This window comes from Esox lucius, chromosome 16 (assembly GCF_011004845.1).
Source record: "Esox lucius isolate fEsoLuc1 chromosome 16, fEsoLuc1.pri, whole genome shotgun sequence".
Classification (NCBI taxonomy): domain Eukaryota; kingdom Metazoa; phylum Chordata; class Actinopteri; order Esociformes; family Esocidae; genus Esox; species Esox lucius.
Genome location: NC_047584.1, coordinates 11150139 through 11163678, shown reverse-complemented (window position 1 = coordinate 11163678; position 13540 = coordinate 11150139). Strand labels below are relative to the sequence as shown.

The window sequence follows — 13540 nt, the reverse complement described above, 5'->3', positions numbered from 1 at the left end:
AAGAAAAGTACAAGGAATACGAATACAAAGAGCTATTTTTTTACGCCTGTACTCCATACCTTTCCACTAATGCAGAAGATCTCATCATTCTCTAATGGCCCCAACAGGGATTCCTCACGGAGAGTGATACTCTCCCTAGGTATGTAAGCACACTGAGAGAACAGTCAGCGCACCAATGTGAGATGATAATGAGTGTAAAGGCATTCAGCCAATATCTGCATGGCCAAGCAATGGAACACATTTCCCTGCAAAGAAATACAGCAGGAGATCTATTGAGATTCAGGTCAAGCTTCAGACTCCGACCCTTTGTGGTGGACTTGGGGATATTATCCTCAAACAAGCTGAATCAGCATGCTTCTGATTGTGCTCTCCACGGACATGTGATTGGGTGAAAGGGTTAGTGGCAGAGTCAGACAGCGTCCCTCCCAATGAGAAGAGAGCTGCTTGACTGAAGCCTTACGATTAAAGGTTTCTAAAGCTCTGTCTGGCTATACAGCATCCGTTGATGATGAATTGCTAGGCTAGTCCTACGTAAGTGTATTTGTTTATTTTTGGGGAGGTGGTGAAGCGGCGTAGCTGACTGACTGGAACCATGACCTTATCATTCTCTGGGGATCCGTTAAGTTTTCAGAATTGCTTTGTTGTTTTGAGTGCATTGTTCCCAATTGCATCTGTGAGTGTATGAATTATGAATACATTTTTGTGGCGAATGTGGTTACTTCAGTCTTCTTTACGGGTGTTTGCGCGCACTACCTTTTTCCTTGTGTCAACTCAAAGTCTAGTAATCGAAGTCTAAACCCTTTCAGCATGATCGGTCAACTTCGGCAGTGGCTGCCAAGACATGAGTTTCTTCCTTTCAGGAAAGCCTTATACAGTATGTCTGTTACCAGCTCTCTACTATCCCAGAGTAATATTGACGCTTCCCCTCCTTGTTTTAGTTTTTCCCTCCCAAGTTCCACTAAAACACATTAACCACCAAATCAGCCACGTGGCTCGATTTAGCTGCAGTGGCTTCTTCAGGATGGTAAATTACCATGTAACCTTTCAGTGAGGCTCACTCCAAAACAGTTCTGTCATAAAAACAAAAAATGTCTCCCTATCTTGGCAGAACGGATGAATATAGACTGTAAGCTTAAAGCCCTTGTGTGTGTGTGTGTGCGCGTCTTTTGTTCTGAAAATGAAAACCCCACAGGCTCAATATAATCCTGTGGTGGTACTGCACTGTCTGACAGCTTTCCCTGCCTTAACAAAGTATATTTGTCTGCTGGTTTTGTTTTCTTTCTGTTAATAAATGTTATCACTTTTAAACAGGCAGTGTTTTTATTCAATTTATACCAGCTCTCCCTTATGACACTCTTAATTTGAGCTGTCAATGAAGTGGCGTATCTTGTCCTTTCTCAGTATTCAGTATGTTTTTATCTGGAATTAACTTTTACTCATTTGCATTTCCTAGTAAACATCCTTGTGTTTCTGTGGGCTTTGAGTATACCACATTGTAATACCACTTACAATATGTAGAAAATATGATGGTCATACATATTTACAATAAAAAAGCTTGACTAGATTATTATTGTTGATGTTGTTTAACTCACAAAAATAACTAGCATAACAATAAAATATGTAGAAATGCGGGTCAATATTTCTGTTTTAAAACCTTAAGTGTATCTCTGCCCATTGAAAAATGTGTAGAATTTCACACTATCCTAGCATACTTTCACTCAGATGCCTTGATGGAATTATTATTCTGCATCCTATTACTACTGTACCATCCCGGTGGCAGAATCTATGCTGAAAGGACTTCTCAAGGCTTTGGCTTTGTTGTGGAAATATTGGAGCCCCTTCAGAAGTGTTGCTCTGTTTGCTTACTATTAGCATAAAGGTTGCTGGGTTGGTTTCAGTGTTCAGAGGATGGACAAAGTGTTGGTTCCACCATCTCCACACATGCACGCATGCTCGCGCACACACACAGGCACACACACGCACGTCAGTGTTGTTTGAATGGTGAGTGATATAATTGATCACTCAGACAGTTTTCAGCCAGGTCTATTTGCTATGCAGTGAGAGTCCATAGGGGTAATGGTGGAGCAGTATTGATCCAACTGTGATGTGATGACCCTCATCTGTTTATCTGTGGTCAATCTGCTCCTGGTGGAGAGGGGATAATCCATGGATATTTCCGTGCCACTAGTATTTTGTCATCAGTATTACCTATTTGGAAACTCTTTCTATGGGTTGTCACTGAGGCAGATGCTGCAAACACACACGCGCGCACACACACACACACACACACACACACACACACACACACACACACACTGGTCTGTTATCCCATACCTAGAGACCATCAGTAACTTGGGGCCAGTATTTAATATCTTGAGGGAAATAGTTAATTCCAAACGTAATTGTCAGCCATTTATTTTTTGCCGGACCGTGTAAGCGGAGCCAGTCAAGAAGAGTGAATGTCTCTTACTGACTGAGTGAGTGACTGACTGATTGACTGCCTACCCCTTGTTAAATAACGTAGTGGTTAGAGACGTGGACCGCCATGAATGGGACCCGTGTTCTAGCCTCGCCGCAGTCAAAACTAATTAGGCCTTAGGATTTGTTCAAGATAGACAAAAAGCTACATTATAGTAAGCCTAAAATAAAACTGTTAAAAACAAACATTGTTGTGCCATAAAATGAAATTGCTTTGAAATTGCTTTGGCAGTGTCAAGTTCATCTTCAGTCTCGCTAGCAATTGCTAAATTCCTATCACTATTCCAAGGAGTAAGTTAGTAGATACTAGTAGGTCTATTACTGGCTAATAAACTGTTAAAACGGTCAGTGGCAAATGCTATACAGTTCATGGAAGCTATTTGTGATGCAAGTAACCTAATATACAGGTGCTGGTCATATAATTAGAATATCATCAAGAAGTTGATTTATTTCAGTAATTCCATTCAAAAAGTACATTACATTCATTCATTACACACAGACCGATATATTACAGATGTTTATTTCTTGTAATTGTGATGATTATAACTGACAACTAATGAAATTCAGTATCTCAGAAAATTTCTTAAGACCAATACAAAATAAGGGTTTTTAGAAATGTTGGCCAACTGAAAAGTATGAACATGAAAAGTATGGGCATGTACAGCACTCAATACATAGTTGGGGCTCCTTTTGCCTGAATTACTGCAGCAATGCGGCATGGCACGGAGTCGATCAGTCTGTGGCGCTGCTCAGGTGTTATGAGAGCCCAGGTTGCTCTGATAGTGGCCTTTAGCATAGTTGGGTCTGGCATATCGCATCTTCCTCTTCACAATACCCCATAGATTTTCTATAGGGTTAAGGTCAGGCGAGTTTGCTGGCCAATTAAGAACAGGGATACCATGGTCCTTAAACCAGGTACTGGTAGCTTTGGCTCTGTGTGCAGGTGGCAAGTCCTGTTGGAAAATGAAATCTGCATCTCCATAAAGTTGGTCAGCAGCAGGAAGCATGAAGTGCTCTAAAACTTCCTGGTAGACAGCTGTGTTGACCTTGGACCTCAAAACACAGTGGACCAACACCAGCAGATGACATGGCACCCCAAACCATCACTGACTGTGGAAACTACACTGGACTTCAAGCAACGTGGATTCTGTGCCTCTCCTCTCTTCCTCCAGACTCTGGGACCTTGATTTCCAAAGGAAATGCTAAATTTGCTTTCATCAGAGAACATAACTTTGGACCACTCAGCAGCAGTCCAGTCCTTTTTGTCTTTAGCCCAGACGAGACACTTCTGACGCTGTGTCTTGTTCAAGAGTGGCTTGACACAAGGAATGCGACAGCTGAAACCCATGTCTTGCATACGTCTGTGCGTGGTGGTTCTTGAAGAACTGACTCCAGCTGCAGTCCACTCTTGCAGAATCTCCCCCACATTTTTGAAAGGGTTTTGTTTCACAATCCTCTCCAGGGTGCGGTTATCCCTATTGCTTGTACACTTTTTTCTACCACATCTTTTCCTTCCCTTCGCCTCTCTATTATTGTGCTTGGACACAGAGCTCTGTGAACAGCCAGCCTCTTTAGCTATGACCTTTTGTGTCTTGCCCTCCTTGTGCAAGGTGTCAATGGTCGTCTTTTGGACAGCTGTCAAGTCAGCAGTCTTCCCCATGATTGTGTTTCCTACAGAACTAGACTGGGAGACCATTTAAAGGCCTTTGCAGGTGTTTTGAGTTAATTGGCTGATGAGAGTGTGGCACCAGGTGTTTTCAATATTGAACCTTTTCACAATATTCTAATTTTCTGAGATACTGAATTTGGGATTTTCATTAGTTGTCAGTTATAATCTTCAAAATTCAAAGAAATAAACATTTGAAATATATCAGTCTGTGTGTAATGAATGTATACAAGTTTCAATTTCTGAATGGAATTACTGAAATAAATCAACTTTTCGATGATATTCTAATTATATGACCAGCACCTGTATATTTGTTAGTCAGTAAATATATGTTAATATAAAGGTTAGTCAGTTTAACACAATGCTTAATGGTGTTTAGCGAAATATTCAAACTTGATGTTAATGCTTGACAAAATTATCTAATGTCAAGAGGCTATACTGACACTCAGCACACATATAGCTTAGTGGGATGGTGGTTAAAGACATAGACACAGGTTCGAATCTAGCGAGGGCTACAACATTCATCCCTTCTAATCAAGTTCCTAAGCTTGCCTGGTTTTTTTGTTTTTACAGATGGGTAAACTCAATAACAATAGTGCCCTTTACAGAGGAAAGACCATAACATGTAATTTCCCTGTGGAGATGTTCTGGTCTGGTTATATTTAGTATGCCTAGTGGTGGTAATCATAGCTCCAATAGCCACCAGAGGGGATGCATGTGTTGTCAGATGAGGCTCCGCTAGCCGCTAGCCTGTCATTTGCACCACTGGTGGTTACTGATTATTAGGATATGGAGAAAAGAGAGCTATGAATGTTTGCTTCATCAAGATCATATTCACAAGCAGCATACTGCAGAGAGAGACAGAGAGGGTCGGGCAATAGACTTAATCTAGATGGGAAATATAATTTCACGGGTTGCCATCAGGAGTGTTGCTGATTGGATGTAGTGTACGGCTGTGTTTGTGTAGGTATGGTTGGTACCATACAGAACGTTTCATCAGGACCTCCTGGCTGTGCTGGGGATCTGGTGCAGCCTCAGGGAGCCACAGTCTCAGTACCGTGTGTCTTCCAAATAGCAGGCTGTTCACTGCATAGTACCCTCATTTTGACCAGGAAACTACCAGGAATATAGGGTCAAATGGGTCCACAGCCTGAATGCTACATTATGATCACTAGAACCTCAATTTGGGAAAATACGGGACCTATCAGACCTTCTGGGGATGGATTGTACCTAGAAAACTGTACGGTTGTTTTTCACTGGTGACGATGCACTGGGAGGTAATATCTTGATTTAATACGTTTGTAATGTGTTTGTAATGTGCGTTTGGTTGTTGCCACTGATGTCTTGTTAATAGATGTCAAATTATGTGGACCTGATTTGAATTGAAATAGTTCCCTTAACATGACTGTTGCATATTCACACACACACAGAAATACATGTTGTCATGGCACAATACAGGCTCTTCATAAGGAATGTGGCCCATTTCTCATGCTGCCTCTAGTCATTACCCCCAGCCTCATGCCCGCACACACACACACACACACACACACACACACATACTACTGTGTTATACCTCAATATATGTCTGTTTTGTAACTCGGTGACACACGTCCTATAATGCTTTAAAATACCCTGCACACCACAATGAATGTGTGCCACAGTAAAATGGAAAACCCTAACCTAGCCTTGACCTATGTCAATAGACCATTTGAGAAGCACACCCCATGATGGGACCCGTTTACACTATATATGTCCTGGTTGTATGTGTGTCACAGTGTGTCTGTCGTCAGTCGATTGTCTCTCTCTCTCTCTTACTGGTTCGTCATGTCCCACGGTGCTGTAGTGGTTGCCAAGCGCCCGTACCCTGTTATCTCGGTCCTCCTCCGCAAAACAAACCAGACCAGTAGAGGACACTTTTTATGACATCCTGTGGTCCTGCGTTTAGGTAATCCCCCCACTCAATTCAACAAGCAAACACATCCCTTTAGCCTCAGTGAGGCTACAAACAATGCCTTGTTCCTCTCTGGGGGGGGGTCAACACTACGAGGTATTGTGTGGTCCTGAATTGTAAGAATGCAGCGGAAGGGGTGCTCTGTTCATTTACAGAGTGACTGTAAACAGAGTTCCCATAACACGGTTCCTTTTCCTCTACAGTTAGAGAAGGTCTGTAGGTGGTGCTGGTCCTAAGAGACTGTAATATCCTGTGTGTGTATGTGGTGGATGTATTTCCTGTTTTGCATTTGTATTGTGTTGGGAGGAAAGTCTCTTTCTCCCTGCCTCATCACGGGTTGCTCACGTCATTGATCTCCTAACATTGTGAAGTACAGTACGTCAGCCATGAACAAGGAGGTGCCGCCCATACTTGAGCATTATTCTCCCACTGTGACAGTCCCCACTGCATCCCTGCGTTGTGTCAACATATTATCCCTGAAGACAGTGACAGCACTCCCATGTCCTCTCACAGAGTTTTTTTGGTCTTTTCACGCACAGGACATGTCTCTACCCCTTTTCCCTTTTTTCCTCCCTCTCTCTCTCTCTCTCTCTCCCCCTCCCTCCCTAAAAGGCTGTCCGTCACTCAAGGCCCGTGCATTATTGAGTCCGGTGGCAGAGCCCTCATAAATGATCTATTCATGAGTGGTTGGCCGGGCAGAAAGGGGCGGTGGGCAGACAACATCAGAGTGTACCTGGGTGTCAGGACCAGCACATGCACCCCTCTGTCTCCCAGGGCAGGGACACTATCACACAGAGCTACCCAGCCAACCAGCCAAACAAGGATTCAACCAGCCAACCAGCCAAACAAGGATTCAACCAGGCAACCAGACATACAAGCATTCAACCACCTAACCAGCCATACAAGCATTCAACCACCTAACCAGCCATACAAACATTCAACCACTTAACCAGCCATACAAGCATTCAACCACATAACCAGCCATACAAACATTCAACCACTTAACCAGCCATACAAGCATTCAACCAGCTAACCAGCCATACAAGCATTCAACCAGCTAACCAGCCATACAAGCATTCAACCACCTAACCAGCCATACAAACATTCAACCACTTAACCAGCCATACAAGCATTCAACCAGCTAACCAGCCATACAAGCATTCAACCACCTAACCAGCCATACAAGCATTCAACCAGCTAACCGGCCAAACCAGCATTCAACCAGTTAACCGGCCATACAAGTGGTCAACCAGCTAACCGGCCACAGTAGTAGTCAACCAAATAACCACTCAGTACAAACTGTCAACCAGCTAACCAGCCATACAAGCAGTCAATCAGCTAACTGGCCATACAAGCAGTCAGCCATCTGACAAGGCAGCCCAGAGAAGATAAATCTTTCCCAGGCGTGTTGTCCCCTGCCCTTTGCATGTAATGGGCAGATCAATAGATAGGCCAACCCATTTTTATATTGGCTATGCAAATGTTCACCAGGACATTTGTCTTTCTCCGCATGGTATACTTGGGGCTTTGGCACAACGATATGTTGATGCTTGTTTGGGTTAAATGGTTTTTGATAGCAGAAATCTGAGGTGATCATTTGCCACGTTTAATCTCTCTTTTCTCCTCCTTGACACCACTGATCCCCTGACCTGTGACGTCACTAAGCCATAAGCTGCTCCCCATCACAAAGACATGTGAACAGCATTATACTACATGTGCTTCCTACTCCCAGTTTGGCCGTGGCTGTAAACCACGGTCAGAGGAGGGACAGTTCAGTGCATGGAGCTGGGTCACTTGGTAGAAGAGAGCCAGGCCTGGCCCTGTTGCGGTATTGAATGCTGATAATGGACAGGATGGAGGCCAAAGCCAAAGCTTTAGTAATGATGTTAACTGATGCTTGACTGGTCGGATCTGTCTGGAGTGCTTCAAACGATTGAGGACGAAAGGCGTAAAACAAGTAGCGTAGATTATCACCTGCCCCGATCCACATACAGCAGCCAATTAAAATGTTCATCTCAGTGGAGTGTCAGGATCTGTGAAAACAGCAGTGGGATTTTGACTTTTATGTCCTGATTCCTCTTTGTGAAAATGTACCCTCCATTAGTCTATCAAGTTGACTCACGCCAGCAGACTTTGAGATTTAGCTGGGATATTTCTTGCTTCTCCCCTCCCCATTTCTCTCCCAAAACTCACCGAAGCAGAAAGTGCTCCCAAACCTCCCAGCCTCTGACCCTATCCTTCAACGAGTCTTGGAAAGAAATGTGTGTGTGTTTGCGCACATACTTGTCCTTGTTGAAGTGTGTCAGTGAAAGTGTTTTGTTTCCACAAGATGGAAAAATGCATGAATTCAGCAGCAGGTGTTCCCCTAGCCTCCAGAATAATCATAGACAACAGTAACATTAACTTCAAAAACATAGTTCTAGGCAAGGCTGGTTAGTTGATTACAGTGGGGAGAACAAGTATTTGATACACTGCTGATTTTGCAGGTTTTCCCACTTACAAAGTCTGTAATTTTTATCATAGGTACTCTTCAACTGTGAGAGACGGAATCTAAAACAAAAATCCAGAAAATCACGTTGTATGATTTTTAAGTAAATAATTAGCATTTTATTGCATGACATAAGTATTTGATACATCAGAAAAGCAGAACTTAATATTTGGTACAGAAACCTTTGTTTTTGCAATTACAGAGATCATTCGTTTCCTGTAGTTCTTGACCAGGTTTGCACACACTGCAGCAGGGATTTTGGCCCACTCCTCCATACAGGCCGTGTAGTTCTGGGCTGATCCCTCACCTTCCTCATGATCATTGATGCCCCACGAGGTGAGATCTTGCATGGAGCCCCAGACCGAGGGAGATTGACCATCATCTTGAACTTCTTCCATTTTCTAATAATTGTACCAACAGTTGTTGCCTATTGTCCTGTAGCCCATCCCAGCCTTGTGCAGGTCTACAATTTTATCCCTGATGTCCTTACACAGCTCTCTGGTCTTGGCCATTGTGGAGAGGTTGGAGTCTGTTTGATTGAGTGTGTGGACAGGTGTTTTTTATACAGGTAACAGGTTCAAACAGGTGCAGTAAATACAGGTAATGAGTGGAGAACAGGAGGGCTTCTTAATGAAAAACTAACAGGTCTGTGAGAGCCGGAATTCTTACTGATTGGTAGGTGATCAAATACTTATGTCATGCAATAAAATGCAAATGAATTATTTAAAAATCATACAATGAGATTTTCTGCATTTTTGTTTTAGATTCCGTCTCTCACAGTTGAAGAGTACCTATGATAAAAATTACAGACCTCTACATGCTTTGTAAGTAGGAAAACCTGCAGAATTGGCAGTGTAAATGTCTTAACCATTAAGAGAGCACTGTGACACCCGCTCTAAAGAACAAAGACAAGACATCTCTCTTCTCTAGCACTGTGAATGACTCACGATAAACCAAAAAATAAGAAACCAGTCATTTGTGTTTTTCTGATAGTTTTGATGCTGGCCAGTACATTACATTTGCAATAACTGCTAGGCAAGTGGGGCACTACGTTTGCTTATATTGGAGGTGTATAACCCCTGAACACACTCTCTGAAACACACACACACAGTCACCCCCTGGCTTTAACCCATGTGATCTCATAGTTGCTGAATGTTGCTGTTCAGTTTCACTTCCGGCTAACAGGGCTGTTCCCATAGGAAATGGGATGCCGCTTGGGTTGGTATAGCAGAGAGAGTGAGTTGGAGTATCCCTGTGGTCCATATGGCCTGGAACTGTAACACGCTATAAATATCAAGTAGAAAGACAGACACAGACTGGCAGACAGACCGACGCAACCTCTTTCTGTAGCCATCCTACAGACCTGCAGGCTGAACCCCCATTCAGTGAGCTGCTATTAACCCCAGGGAATGGAATGTAAAGAAAGCTCCCTTGAATATTCAGTATTTTCATAAAAAACTGTGGCTTTATCTTTTTATTTTCAATAGTTCAATAGAGGCTTTATCCAATATGGAAGATTAGTTAAGGCATATTATTGCATCAGTTTTACACCAATGTCTTATATGTGTTTTAACATGAAGAGGTATGACCACATTTGTTTGTTTGAATGAACTCATTCAGTTTGTAATTGAATCCGGTCATTGGGAAAGATTCCTTGGGCAGGTTTTGGTTATGTCACAGTCACTGCGATTAAGAATGAAATAACATGATTAAAGATTTAAGCCACTAAGAGGTTACCGTGACAAAGTCCAACTGCCTCCCTGCGAGTCCTGACTCAGTGCTTGCTGAGGAGAATATAGAAGAGGGAAGACCCGGCCTCCACCGGTGACTTGACAAGGGCTAAGGGCGTCTCACAGAGAAGAGAGCGACTAGAAACTACCGTGCAGGGCCACTGCCTTGCCCCGCTTCCCCGTTTCCATGCCGACGGGGAGGGTACGTTCAAGTGGAGCATGCTCAGTAGGGCTCCCCGTCCTCTGTAACAATAGCCAGGCAGAGAGAGGGCTGGAGCATTCACACACGCCACACCACACACACTGCCTGAGCACAGCACAGACTAGTCAAGGAGAGAACAGAGCGCAGGGCTCCTGCTTGCCTGTCTGCCCTGGACTGAGACCATACGGATACGTATATGCTTACTCACAGCGGAGGTAGGTCCACGACTCTTGTGTCCTATGCAAAGGGAACATTTACTTGTGTGTTCTGTTTCTTTTTCACTTGATAAGAAGTGCAGAGGGGGACAGTGATGACAGTTGTGATTTTGTGTGAGGAATGAACGACCAGTGGGTGGGCTTCAGTCGACATGCATTTCGCTCTTTACTCTGTTGTGGCTGATTTATTGTGAAAGGGTTATCTAGTCAAATGAAAAATAAGCGCCTTTAATGTGAGTCTTCTTTGTAGGCGTTTCATGATCTGCTGTATGGCACTGTATGCAGTAGTGTCTGTTTGGAGTAGGCTTTTGTCAGTCTTTTTTGGTCTGGAATGTGTATTTCTAGTTTATCATTGGATTGTGGTGCGTCTCTAGTGAGTTGTGCATTTGCTAACAGAATTGAGAAATACCTACTTAGCCAGAAATAAATTATTCATCACTTCATCAATTAGGTTGAATCGGAAACTCCTCGGATGACACATGGTGAATTACTCTGTACATACCACAGTGCACTCTGTTCTACGCTGTGTACAGTTCTGACAGGACTGGAGACAAACACATTTTACGTGTTTGCTTATTCAGAGCAGACATCAGATATCAGCCTCTAGCCCTGGGTTAGCTGTGTGCCTGCGTGTTTGTATGCCCGCCCGCCTTTGTGCGTGTCTGTTCTCATGTCCTTCCCCCCGATGAGCAGAAAAATGCTGAACGCGTGGATCTTCCTCCAACACTGGTGTTGTTAGGAGCTGTCCAGTGAGCTGTATCAAGGCAGGGTCCTAACCATAGACTTCGACCTGGAATGAGCAGCCATGTTGAGAGTACATAGAGAGTGTTTTTTGTAGTCTTTCCTTGTGCCTCATATGTCTGGCCGTCCCCTTGGATTGAGACCGGTCGCCTTGGACTCCCACCAGATTAATTAGGCAGGATAATGAACCCGTGGGAGGATCGATGGTATGTTCCTGTGCAGTGGGTCGTATCAAGGTCTGGCCTGGTCTCATCTAGGATTTAGCCTGCAGACATTGTCTGCTTCCTAAATGTTGTCTATTCTCAGTGTAGTGCACTTTTGTCTGCCCTATGGACGCTGGGCTGAAGTAGGGTACCGCAAAGGAAGTAGGGTGCAATTTGGGACGCGTACGTTGAAAGGCTGAGTTTGCCGACCTCAGTCACTCCAGGGTGACCAGGGAGTAGGTGAGGAGAGATGACCAGGGAGTAGGTGAGGTGAGGAGTGAGGGAAGTGGGGTGAGCTGAAGGGAGGGGAGGGGAGAGGAGACGAAAAGGGAGAGGAGAGGAGAGGAGAGGAAAGGAAAGGAGCAGTCACAACTGTTAGGTGTCTACCAGCCACATGGAGAAACAGCACAGTGTGCTGACTCCCCTGAATATTTTATCTACTAAAAGAAATTCAGAGACAGGAAATAAAAGGAATATTTCAGGGGGGGATGAGATGGAGAAAGCAGGATAGAGAGAGTTGAAGGGGGGTTGGGAAGAGGGAGAATCAGCATACAGGAAATTGGAAAATAAATTGAGTTGACATCCAGGTTGGTGCAGGTTTAGACAGATGAGGTTGTCTTTAGGATTTGGTGTCCTCCAGTCAGGAGTCCTAAGTAGAAGATGCTCCAGGGTCATTCATTTACTACAGTTCCCTAGCATACAACACCGTGGCAGCAGAAACGGTGAGGTGAGTTTCCTGCTGAAAAGGTAGATTTTCCATTGGCATAGGTTCTTTTTTTGTCAATTCTAATGGAAAATACCTCAGATGTTCACTACAACCAAAGTAATCTGACACGCTAACCCTGAAAAGGCTTCTAGAATTAGACAGATTTCTCACAGCCCACACAAGTAAAAAAAAAAAGGCTTTTCTGCCAGTAGAAGTTAAATAGTGGTAAATTGGCACCTTTTATCCATACAGGCGAGTGTCATGTAGTACTTTGCAGCTCTGGACTAGCGGTGTGAATGACTGCCTGTGAGTAATATGACACCCCTGCCGTAACCCAGATAGGGCAGCAGCATATCCCTACTGCTCCCCTCTACACTTGTCTGGGTCTGTCTGGATCATGGGGATTGTAGAGCTGTGAGGACTGATAGGCAGCTCTGTGTTTATCATACCAGCATGACTGAGAGAGAGAGAAAGAAAAAGAGTCACAGAAAGAGAGAAAGAAAGAGAGGATTTTCAGCTCCTCAGTAAACAGAGATGACAGCTGATCGATGAGTTTCCTCCCCTCTCATCTGGAATCACCTCCTCTGACCTCCTCTTATCCCCCCGTCCTCCTCACCCCTCCTCCCCTGTCTATCACCTCCTCACCCACTTTATGTAAGCCTATTACCAGCTTGTCCTTGGCTTAGGGAGTTGGTAGACTGGGATGCAGGGAGCCCACTGCTAGTGACTCGGAGTGCCCCTCTCTCTTTCCCCCTCTTTTAAGCTCTCCTTCCTTCTTTCATCTCTTCCTCCTCCCCTTCTCTCATCTGTCCTTTCTCTCCTTCCCCTCCTCTCATCTGTCCTTTCTATCCTTCCCCTCCTCTCATCTGTCCTTTTTCTCCTTCCCCTTCTCTCATCTGTCCTTTCTCTCCTCCCCCTCCTCTCATCTGTCCTTTCTCTCCTCCCCCTCCTCTCATCTGTCCTTTCTCTCCTTCCCCTCCTCTCATCTGTCCTTTTTCTCCTCCCCCTCCTCTCATCTGTCCTTTCTCTCCTCCCCCTTCTCTCATCTGTCCTTTCTCTCCTCCCCCTTCTCTCATCTGTCCTTTCTCTCCTCCCCCTTCTCTCATCTGTCCTTTCTCTCCTCCCCCTTCTCTCATCTCTACACTCTCACATCTCTATCA

General features: G+C 44.3%; 1 protein-coding gene across 3 annotated transcripts in view; it reads left to right on the top strand.

Annotated features, from left to right (window-relative positions):
* Nucleotides 1–13540, top strand: part of si:dkey-91i10.2 (uncharacterized protein LOC555224 homolog) — a 54409-nt gene that overhangs the window by 5883 nt on the left and 34986 nt on the right. For 2 of the 3 annotated variants that reach the window (XM_010879746.3, XM_010879744.3), the window contains exon 1: nucleotides 10395–10730. The exons of the other annotated variant lie outside the window; for it this stretch is intronic. The gene's annotated coding sequence lies outside the window, so the exon portion shown is untranslated. Of the gene's footprint in view, nucleotides 1–10394; nucleotides 10731–13540 lie in introns of those variants that run through there. 3 annotated transcript variants of the gene reach the window in all.